A 12,439-nucleotide genomic window follows, 5' to 3' on the forward strand; every position below is an offset into this window, starting at 1 on the left:
GGAATAAAAGTATGGTATTGTTTTTTTATCATTAAATTATGCAAAAATATAAAATTTGATAGAATAACAAACGCTCTATGTAAAATTCAATACTTTCTTTGTAATAAATTGTAGCGTTGGGCTGGTTATTGCTCAAAGGGAACAAATCGATGTCGGATTTTTTAAGGCGGCAACTGCATAATGTTTTTAGTTGGGTCAGATTTTAAGACTCTCAACGTTTGAGCACAATTGGAATATGTTAACATGTGCCATTGGGGCCCTGACGTTATGAAAATCTCGATTTTTTGGCTATTTAGCGATTTCGGCGACCCATTTCTCTGGAATGATTAAAGCTTTTCATCCATATTAAGCATTAAATTAAAGGTCATTCTGTTCTTAACATTTCTTGCTGAACAATAAACTACGTAAGTATTACAGAATTCGAGATAATAAAGCCAATGCCCCGAAAAACGTGACTAGGTACGCCTTTGTGCGAAAATGGAGACTATTAAAAAAACATTTACTTCATTTTTATAAATTTTTGGAATGAAAAAAAAACACATTTTGTTCTACATTAAATTTATTCGAGAGTCAGACATCATGTGGTTTTTTGGTTCTGGGTACAGCTGACTACTTGAAGAACGCTCTGCTATGTAGTTCGCAACTTTCAAGTTGTTTACCATACTTTGCGCCTCCTGGATATTCGGAGTTAATGTTTAATCTCTTGAACAACAAGAATTATGCCAGATCTTTTTCTAGGATTTTCGGCAGTTGCTCTTTTGGAAGTTTGGATCGAATATTTCTGAAGAAATTTGAATCTTTGCTTTGTTAAAATTTTTGTTGCCTTTGGCTCTTTACAATGCCAAGCCAACAAGTTCAGGACTAAGATCCACAGGTGATTTATCATTTTGTTATTTCCTTTTTCTGATACTTGTTTGTCTATGTTTTCGTATTTCAATAGATTTTCAATGAAGTCTAGCTCTTGTTTTTATGCTATCGTAGAATCTGAAGAACCATCTGTCCCGACCCCTGTAAGGTGTATAGGAACGTTACTAGTATCATTATGGCTACAGTAGAAGCTATCGGAGAGGATCCCTACAAATATAAGGTCTCTAGAAGCTTTATCCGTGAACAGCGGAGAATAAACCGTGAAAAATAAACGCAACAGCTTCAAATAACGAGGCTATTTGTGTGCACTGGCATGGAAAACTATTACCAGATATTCTCAAAACAGAGAAAAAACGGGTTGCTGTTCTGGTATCACATGGGGGTAAAGAACAACTCCTATGCGTTCCTGAAACTGACAGTAGCTCATGGGAGAAACAAGAACTAGCAGTGTACAAATGCCTAGAAAAATTTGGTCCACGAGCTCGAGCAGATATTAGAGAGCTTCTGTACCACCGTATAAACTTGTTAGAAAATTGTTGAGAGGGATTTTTGACTGCAAGTTTGGAAGCACATCCGGACATCAACCAAACATATTCAAGCGATTTCTATAAGAATAGTCTGCGATTGACAAATGCAAGTTCGAAGTAGGTGAGAGTGTTTTAAAACTACTGCCCAGCTCACTTCCCAAGAACAAGAGGCCGTAGAAGCACCTTGCGTTTAAATCGTTCGAGACTGGACGCCCCCAGAATGATTTTTTCTATTTTATTTATTTATTTGGTATCCCACATGACAACAACTGAGAGAGTTTGAGTTATTGATTTTACAAAACGTATAATTAACAAGATAATGTTTATATAGATATAATATAGGATATATTGGGAAAACATTATCAATAGGTTAAAACGAAATAAAGACAATAGATTGAGTTTAATACAAAAAATAGTGAAAAGGATATTCAGAAATATTTTTAGGTCCAAAACAAGACCTAAACCGCATTGAAGATTTACTTAATACGAAAGGCATTCACAAACAAGGAAATAGCAAAATGATAAATCATATGTGGTACCTTAGTCCTGAACTTATTGGTCTGGCATTGTTTGATCTGATAGTGCAAAACACCGTAAAGATCCAAAAGACGACAAAATCTTAACAAAGCAAAGATAGAAATTTCTCCAGAAATAATCGATCCAAACTTACAAAAATCAACTGCCGAAATTCCTAGAAAAAGGTTTACCAGGCATAATTACAAGTGAGACTTAATTGTTGTTCAAGAGATTAAACTTTAACTCTGAATTTCTTGAAAAAGATAATGCAACTTGACCACAGAACATCAATTACCAGGAGGGGTAAAGGATTGGCAAATATCTTGAAAATTGTGAGCGACATAGCAAGGAGTCGAGTTCATCGCCAAGTTGTCATCTGTATATATTAGTCCCTTAATGCCCGAAACTTCAAGACGTAGCTATGTATGAGTTCACAGATATCTCCCGTGTAAGCAACATTTTATAATTTCAATGCATAAGTAACGTTACCGAGTCAAAAACGGCCGTGTTACTTACACCAAGGATTTTACCTGGTTAATCGTTGCCAATGTATTAAAAGTTGTAAAACACTTCTATGTGGCAATGATTTTGCGAAATCATGAATAAAAATCACCAATACTACCACATGATTTTAAAATTTACACGCCTCGGTAAATGGCATGTAGAAATTACCAAACGCGTAGGTAAAGATAAATAATAGGTAGCTACGTACCCGTTCACCCAGACGTTGAAATTACGGGCATAAGTAAATTAAAATATGTATGAACAAAATGTAAGCGTTTGTCATTGAAGCCATACAATGAATGTACAAATGTCCATCTTTGTAAAAACAAAATTACATTTGAAAAAGGAAATGTTTGATGGATAGCGATGCCATTCCACGGCCGATATGTCTGATGTGCTTCTACAAAAGGCGAAACAAGTCACATAATGGTGGTTGTGGGGGTTCGAATCTTCAGCTTTCCTTTTTCACTTGCAAACATCATCGGTCATTAAGCTCGACTCCAACGAGGAATGAATAGAAAAAATAGACCTTCGCCCTAATATGCAACATTTTCAAATACAGTAAAATATATTCGTTTTCACTCGCAAAAAATTGATAATATAGGAAGAAAAAATTGTTTTTTTTTTAAATAGACTCCATTTTTGCCCTAAGGCCTTTCTCGAGACATTGGGTTTATTATCTGGAATTCAGTAACACTTACGTACTTTGTTGTTCAGCAAGAAATGTTAAGAACAGAATAGCTTATAGTTAAATGCGTAATACGGGCAAGTACCTTTAACCGTTCCACATGTATGGGCCGTCGAAGTCGCCAAATAGCAAAAAAAATAATAGATTTTCATTAATTCGAGGCCCCAGTACCACGTTTTAAAATATTCGAATTGTGCTCAAACTTTGGCTATCTTAAAATCTAAAGATACTAAAATGTTTAGACGGCTCCCCGGCTAAAAAATCCGAGATCGATTTGGTCCTTTGAGTTAAAACCAGCCCAATGCTACAAATTAAATTAAGATGCTACAAAAAAGAAAATATTGAATTTTACATAAAACGTTTGATATTTTATAAAATTTTATATTTTTACATAGTTTAATAATAAAAAAATGGTATTACGATACCATATTTTTATACACTACACCACACTGTCGTAAATGGTCTCAATAACATAATAATCTGCTGAAAAATTCGACGTTATACGGTCAACAGTCTTAGTTTAGAACACTGTTATGTATTTTTTGATGGTTTTTCCAACTTTAAATGACAATTTAACGACTTTTATGACGATTTTCGGCCAAAATCTGTTTGCATATTTTGCATATTTTTTGCATATTCTGCATATTTTTTGCATATTTTGCATATTTTTTTGCATATTTTGCATATTTTTTGCATATTTTGCATATTTTTTGCATATTTTGCATATTTTTTGCATATTTTGTGCATATGCAAAATATGCAAATATGCAAAATAAATACGAAATATGACCCTGCCATTTAATTTAGATTTCTTTGAAACGAATTTTGGTCCAATCAGAATCTTCGTATCTTTAATATTAAAAAATATGCAAATATGCAAAATCCGATGTCTATTTATTTGTTTGTTACCCCTCCTAATATTACTCACTAAAATGTGTCCACTTCAAATTAGTCCACCGGCAAATGAAATGTCACAAAACTATTTCGTTCGGTTTTTATTTTGCTGTTGTTTATTTTTCTTCTGTGAGAAATGCAGCGAAAAAAATATTAAAAATCCATTTATTTTATTTGCTGTTGATAAACATTTTTATAGTAATCAATTAGTGTTGACTATTTTTTTATGGTTTTCTATATGTATTTTACATATAAAACGAATCATGATTGATCGCATGAAAAGTTTTATAGTATGAAAAGTGTTTTCAATAGCGACGTTGTTGTTGTTTGTTATTGACTTCGTGGTTGGCCTTTGATTTGAATTTTATGAATCGTTACTTAAGGTTTATAGGCAATAATATTTACGGTTTTGATAGTCGATTCTTTTGTTTTCGTCATTTGGATATTTTAAGGAAGACTTTTTATGTGTAGATTTTACTGTAATTAAATGTTCTTAAAAATAGAGAATGTACAAATGTCTAATGGCTTTTGAAGTGTAGTAGATATGGCAATATTAATTGATTAAGAAATGGCTTTAGTATTTATTTTTTAAATGAATCGGAATTTTAATATTTTTTAAACAAAAAAAGAAAAAAGCGCATGGCCCGTAAAAAAATGTAAGCACAATTATGACAGAAAATTAAGTAGCAGAAGGTAGAAAATTTAATATTGTGTAATTCCTAAAAAGAGCGTCCCAAACAGCTTTTCAAACGAAAGTTTATAAAATCTTGGTCATATGTAGTTCCTAAGTCGAACCTTAAATGCTACTTATAGCTAATTCGGTCTGAAAAAGTAGCTAAAACTGTAAAAATACTTGAAATTGGGTGGCACCCTTATATTTGGACTATACCAAAATATGGACCCAATTTACCAATTTTTTGGTGGAGATATTTTGTGATCACTGGCAACCTAAAATGTCAAATTACAGCTAGTTCCATTAAAAAAATTAACCTGAAATCTTTATAATATCAAAAATCGGGAGGTTGACCTACTATGCTGACACTTTTTGGTGAAAAAGTTTTGTGACCTCTGGGAACCTCAAATGTCAAATAAGATATAGTTTGGTAAGAAAACAAAATGCAAAAAAGTTTTCAAAATAACTATACCAACACATTGATTCACGTTGACAATTTTTGGGAAGTTCAAGAGTTAAATTGCAGGTACATACATAGTTGGGTCAAACATGTAATTAATTGGCTGTTGATCAGCAGATGTTTATTGGAGTGATGAGTTTTCGATTTTTCTTCTCAAAAATTATTTCATGTCGTACGAACGAATCAGCAGATGTTTGTTAGGGCGATGACTTTTCGACTTTTTTCAAAAATTATGACCTGTTACACATCTGTTCACCTAACTTGAACCCACTTTGTGGAGGTATACAAAGTATGTGACCCATATTGTCCATGTTCGAACTTTACATAAGCTTAAAAAATAAGGTTTTATAATTCTTAAGATGTAAAAACTGATCGGTACAGTGATAAATGGAGGCTATATCGTAACTAAATTTTATACCGAATAACAAGATAAATTTGAGTTGAGTTTGCCTGTGCCACACAGTGGTTCAGAATCGTTTTTTTTTCCTGGTCAAAACTCTGTAACGGATAGAGATAATCAGCTTTCCGTTGCATTAAAAACATTCGAATTCGATCTAGTAGTTGCAGAGGAGTTCAAAGTCAAAATTAAAAATTTTAGTTAATTTTTTTTATTTCACTGTGCAACATTTTCAAGGTAATGTTGTGCAAACAATTTCAAATGCGGTTTTTATGAAAGTACAGATGCAATAGACAAAAACCCTCTTTGGTTTTTGTTTCGTTAGATCGGGTTCGGATTTTATGGCCCTATCTAAACATGGCTAAAAATTGACTTTTTAAAGGAAATCGGGGCTATATCTTTTAAACCAATACGAATCTTTCCATGACATCAGCACCAAACTTGTAGGTAAGAACAAGAAGAATGTATTTGGAAACTTAATGAACACGAATGAACTCATTTATTTCTTCAAATTTTATAATATATCTAAAATTTCTGTGATTTGTATATATATCGCAGCGTATCTCCAAAACCGCTAAATTTTTCTTAATGTTATCTTTGGCAAAAATATTCGCTGGAATGTAATACACAACTCTTTAGAATATATCATTCTTGTAAAATTCCTCCATCGCGTTGTTTCTATCATATTTTTTAACGACAATTTGATAAATATATCAATAATACATTGAAATTTCAAATATGAGAATAAACAGCCTGTGTGAACGTTGTTTGAAATATGTTTTGTAGAAAGTATGATATGAAATACCGCCTAAACAACATGAAATAAGTGTTCTACAGTTTCACAATGTTCTGAGGAATTGCTGAGGACATTATTTGGAAAATGTTTGTTAAAGGCGGCTTGGTTCAACTCTCAATAGTGTGGCAGTTACTGACCATAATTCCAGAAATAATGTAACCTTTCCTATATTTTATCAATTTTGATTAGCTATATACGGCTTTTCGTAGTTCGCTGTTTGACATAAAAGTTCTACCACTTTAGGACTACAATATTGCTGAAGTCCGCAAAGCAAAATTCTTATTAGTTTCTGAGATAAAGCACGGATCAATTGAAAAAAGGGTCGTTTTAGCGCGGTATAGATGAGGCCACAAAATCCAAACCCGATCTAAAGACACGAAATCCAACTAGGGGTTTTGTAGTCCTAATATGTACTTTCAGAAAATGCCCACAAGAAGTTGTTTGCATTTTCAGTGTTGCACAGTGTTTTGCAACCAAATATGAGTGTTTTGGAGTTTTTCATATATTCTATCTATTAACAAGTAAGAACGGCGTTAAGTTCGGCCGGGCCGAACTTGTTATACCCTCCACCACGTATTGTATTGAAGTAACAATTAGTTTCCTTTCGTTTATGACGAAGACAAATACTAATATTTATGTAAGATAATACCAAAACTCAAGAGCTTCTATGCTTTTATGGGGGATATAGGAAGAATAATAACTACTAATAATTCTTTTCTGGAATATTTTATAACCCCATAGAAGACTAAATAACAAATGTCAGTCATTTCGATGGGATATTGACGTCACAACCTTCAGAATTACGAAAATTGAGAGGTACCGTTGTATAAGGGCTATATAAAGGCTTGGACCTATACCGAGAAAATTAGAAGGGAAATTCAAAAACCACAAACGAAGACTAAATACCAAATTTCAGCCATTTCGAAGGAATATTGAAGCCACAACATTCAAAATACCGGAAATCGGGAGGTACTGTTCAATGGGGATTATATTAAAGCGTGGACCAGCACCGACAAATTTCTGGAGGAAAGTTTTATACCACCAACGAAGACTTAATACCAAAATCGGGAGGTTCCGTTCTATGGGGGCTATATAAAGGCGTGAACTTATACAAACAAATGTCTAGGGGGAAGTTTTATACCCCCCCACGAAGACTAAATACCTCATTTCAGCCATTTCGGTGCGATAATGAAGCTAAAACCTTAAAAATACTGGATATCGGGAGGTACCGTTCTATGGGGGCTATATTAAGGCGTGGACCTGTACCAACTTATGTCTGGGGGGAAAGTTTCATACCCCAAAGTAAGACTAAATACCGATTTTCAGTCATTTCGGTGAAATATTTAAGCCACAACCTTTAAAATGCTGGAAATCGGGAGGTACCGTTCTATGGGGGCTATATGAATGCGTGGACTTATACCAACAAATTTCAGGTGGAAAGTTTTATACACCCAACGATAACTAAATACTTTATAGGGTGGAGGGTAGAAAAAAGGTCAAACGCCAATAAGCAAACCATAAAAATACAAAAAATTAAAAACAATTTCTTTTTTTGATAAAAATGTCAAAAAATTTATATTTATTTTCTAAAATACAAAAAATACTCCTTGGTTTTTTATTCTTATAAAAAATCATATATTAAAAAGTGCCCATTTGTGTAAAAAGCTATAATTTATATGCTAAACGGTATGGAAAACACAAATTTTTACCCACATTTACTAGCGGTTCTGCACGGGTAGAAAAGTATATATGGGCTGAAAGGGGACACTCTCGGGCAACATTCTGTGAAAACGGAAATTTGTTCCAAGCTGTTCCCTAAAATTTCTAGTCCAATAAATTTGGAATTTCCCTAAAAATTAGTACCTGGAGAAAGATAATATAACTCACTTCGTATAAACGTTACGTATTTGCCAAAATTGTTAAAAAATGGTCGTCTTTAGGAGCACGCCACGCCCACACCTTTCAATATTTTGACCTAATTTGTTGGTTTCCTTAGTTTCAATATTCCTGAACCAGTGTGCGTCGAACTTTTTCTACCCTCCACCATGAATGATTTAACCGCAATTCAGAAATAGCGAGCTACCGTTCTATGGGATTTATATCAAAATGTGATTTTGTACGGACTATTGTCTGCGGAATGTCTTTAACCCAAACCAAGACTTAATACCAAATTTCAAATATTTAGGTTAAATAATATTGCTATAAACTTCAAACTTTAAAATGCCGAAAAATGGAAATGGGAAATCGGAGGGCATCGTTCTATGAGGATTATATCAAAACAGGTTCATAGCAACAATTTTCTGCAGACTTTACACCAAATTTAAGACATTTCGGTTGTATAATGTGAAAAAAAACCGTGAACAAATTCCGAAATTCGGGTAGTAACATTCTATGGGGCTATATCTCAACGTGGACCGATATAAATTATTTTCAATACCAAACTTTCGTACCAAATTTTAAAGCTCTATCTTAAATATTGCGAGCTGTATCTTAATTTTATCAGAAAAACGGACGGATGGAGAGGCATCTGGCATGGTTATATCGACTGATCACTTTATAGGGTCTACGACCAATATTTCGAGGTATTACAAACAAAATGACACCTTTAATTATACCCTCCATATTATATTGGAGAAAGAAATCAGAGATGTGCTTTGGTTGGTTGGTTTACGTGGTGGCTATACTTTATAGCCTCAATTAGTATGTAAGGAATACCGTTTTGAAACCACTCCACTCGTTCAAGGATTGTTATTTCGTTGTATTAAATTGGCAATCCAACCTGTTGAGGTGAGAAATCGTAGAAGATCTCCCAGATATGCCTCGGCTATCTCGGCGATGTTATGAAGGAACGATCGTCCTATAGCTTTAAGTCGTCGTTGCATTAGTGCAGGGCAGGAACAGAGGAGGTGATCAACAGTTTCCTCCTCTTCTTCATTTCCGCATCTGCGGGTCGTTGTGTGGTTGATTAAGCGCTTTGCGTGGTTACCAATAGTCCAGTGACCGGTTAACACTGCAATAGGTCTTGCCAGGTTCCATCGACTTTGGATGATAAGGAACTTTGTGCGTTTGGCATGGTATAGAGGCCATGTTCCCAACAAGTCCCTTATGGCCTGGGATCCAGGTGAGAGTTACTCTTGACAGACGCCCTAGTTTAGCAAGTTCTTCTTTACAATCTTTCACTAGCTTTGATGATTTTGATTTTGATTTTAGTGCAAGGAGCGCCGCTTGACTGTCGACAAAAATTCCTATTGAGTTTGGTGTGTGGAGTAGTAAGAGAATAATACAAGCTTCCTTTATGGTCAGTATATCCGTCTGAAAAACACTGCAGTCGTCAGGTAGCTTTGTGGATGTAGATATATTTGCTTCATCTGGGAAGACACCAGAGCCGACTACACATTTCATCTTGGAGCCATGTGTGTATACCTTGATGTTATGACCTGTCAGTGGTAATCCATTATTCCATTCTTGCCTGCCTGGAAATTTGACTTCAAAAGGCTGATCAAATGTCATTGTAAGAGCGCAGTAATCAGCAGTAGTTGCTATTTCTTTTGGTAGTTTGAGGAGCACGCACGCTTGTCCGTAGGCTTTATCTCTTTATCTTCCTAGAGCCCGCAGCCTTGCCGAATTACATGTTGCGATTGCTTTGATGTGTATATCTATTTGCAGAATGTGCATCATTATATTGAGGGCTTCAGCCGGACAAGTCCGTATAGCCCCTGTCACCCCGATCCATGCGGATCTTTGTATGCTATATAGTTTTTTTTTTGAGTAGTCTTTGGTGTATGTGTAATCGTTGGTACGATCGATTCAAAGATGAGACTTGTTGAATTTTTTAAAATGCCAAAAAGTCCCTTAGCGTGATGATTGCTACACTATTTAGTATTTTCAGCCATGCACAACGTCTCTACAAGTAGTGCCGTGCTATGTTCGACACGTCGTCAGAGCTCGACGATAAAAACAGACAATTCCATATGATTGAGATTAGAATAAACCGGTTTTCACATATTGGGACAAGCCTTCCCACTGTTCTTCCGTTGCTATTTATTTCTACCTCCTGTAGCACAAAATGCAAATATCCATTCCATTAAAAAAGGGATACACTTCTCAAATTACCTTAAATCGGGCCATTATAGGGGCCCTAACCAAAATCTTGACCAATATGGTCTACGGATATAAAAATATTTAAGTAAAATTTTTACCATCGGTTTCAATCTGCTCGGAAGCTAGGGAATTTCCGGCAGACGTACGGACATTGCTCAGTCGATGTAAAATTTTTTGGTGATCATTGTACATGCAATTTGTGGGATAAAAAATGATAATTTTGAGAATTTACAAACAAAGCAACGGACTTAATCTAGCCTCCATTTGCAGATGGAGGATATAAAAAAAAACATTTTTCACCCGTGCCATGTTTGAAACACTGCAGTGACCAGGATTCGAACCTGGGTTACTACGGCCACAACGTAGAGTCCTAACCACTAGACGATCACGGCTTTCTGAAAGGGTGCCAAGAGGTTAGCTTAGATAGATCACTTGGAAATGGTTTATAACAAAATATTTAAAAAATATTTGCCATTTCTTTCAGCGCACAACAAAACTGATTCACAAAGTTTCTAATGTTGTAATGAATTGTTATTTGAGGCGAGCAAAAACGCCATGCCGAACATAGATCAAGAACCTACTCAAGCAACGTCGAAAGATGGAAGTATCTACCTCACTACCTTTAGTGATCAAAGTGGGCATGCTAACCGCTGCCAATGCAACAAATATCAATCAAATTCCAAATATTAGATAAAAATATTTCACCGCTAACAATGCTTTAAACATTGCCGTGACCAGGATTCGAACCTGGGTTACTACGGCCACAACGTAGGGTCCTAACCACTAGACGATCACGGCTAAGTGAAGTGATGCTGAATGATTAGTTTAATTTAATCATTTTGCTACTTGCTTAAAACAAAATTTAAAATAATTGCAAAGGTTGTGGAGAAACATTGATACTTTTAAAGCCGACTTTTAATTTCTTAGCTTGGCTTCACACAACAAAACTAATTAAGTTTTTAACATTAAAAATCTAATTGCTATTTGAACTTTGTAGCCACCATTCACTTTTTGACAAGACTTGTAAGAAAACCGGTTCACTGTTTACTGATTTTGGCATCATTTGTTATTGGCTTAGAGATTAAGATTTCGACTGTAATTTGTTTTGAAATAAGGAATTCACATAGCCGTGATCGTCTAGTGGTTAGGACCCTACGTTGTGGCCGTAGTAACCCAGGTTCGAATCTTGGTCACGGCAATGTTCTCTTGCCAAAAGGAACATTTGTGACGAATAAAGTAATATTTTAACTTTCACTCTGTTACCAATAAAAACTATTTTATGATCAGCTTAAAACAAAGCTGTTGGTTATATAAGGATGAGATGGTATGTAACTTTTTTTCTAAACTACCATTCATACAAATATCTTCTGGAAACAACATTTTCTTAACTGAATTGTTATGCATTATGACTAGACATCGGATTTTAGCATGTTTTTTATTTCTTATCCGATTGGACTCAAATTTTGGATCTAGGCGTTTTGAGGGTCAATTTTTCGATATTTGGGGTCATATCAAAAATATGCAAAATATATGCAAAAAATATGCAAAAAATATGCAAAATATATGCAAAAAATATGCAAAAAATATGCTAAATATGCAAGTGTTTTTTTGACAAAAATCGTCAATTAAACTTGGAAAATCATCAAAAAAGCATTCTAAATTAAGTTTTTTGACGTTTAACATAGTTTTTTGCAGATTATTATGTTATTGAGACTCTCCAGATATTACGCCACAGCAATAAATCTAGACTAACAAGACTTAAATCAGTTTTCACAAGGTAAGAAAATGTCAAATAACCCAGCATTCCTATTACAACATAATTTGCTTCCTATACAAATGTAGATAGATAATGGAAAAATTTCAAAAACTCAATCAGAAATGTCAAAATCAACGTGTCCAAATATGGTGATAGTTTCTAATCGGCCTAAATTGTCTAGCAGAAAAACAAAGGAGCTAGAGTTAGTCATCGCTTTTTTTGTTTAGATAAAAGCGCAGTTTTTTCTAGTTTTTGGAAAAA

General features: G+C 34.5%; 3 non-coding genes across 3 annotated transcripts; 1 reads left to right on the forward strand and 2 right to left on the reverse strand.

Annotated features, from left to right (window-relative positions):
* Positions 1-10,742: 10,742 nt before the first annotated feature.
* Positions 10,743-10,814, reverse strand: TRNAH-GUG (transfer RNA histidin (anticodon GUG)). Its single transcript has one exon. It is a non-coding gene; the product is annotated as a tRNA-His (tRNA).
* Positions 10,815-11,148: 334 nt separating this feature from the next.
* Positions 11,149-11,220, reverse strand: TRNAH-GUG (transfer RNA histidin (anticodon GUG)). The gene has a single exon. It is a non-coding gene; the product is annotated as a tRNA-His (tRNA).
* Positions 11,221-11,548: 328 nt separating this feature from the next.
* TRNAH-GUG (transfer RNA histidin (anticodon GUG)) lies at positions 11,549-11,620 on the forward strand. Its single transcript has one exon. It is a non-coding gene; the product is annotated as a tRNA-His (tRNA).
* Positions 11,621-12,439: the final 819 nt, after the last annotated feature.

The sequence above is a fragment of the Musca autumnalis genome, unplaced genomic scaffold (assembly GCF_047663935.1).
Source record: "Musca autumnalis isolate F117 unplaced genomic scaffold, ASM4766393v1 scaffold_5, whole genome shotgun sequence".
Taxonomy (NCBI): domain Eukaryota; kingdom Metazoa; phylum Arthropoda; class Insecta; order Diptera; family Muscidae; genus Musca; species Musca autumnalis.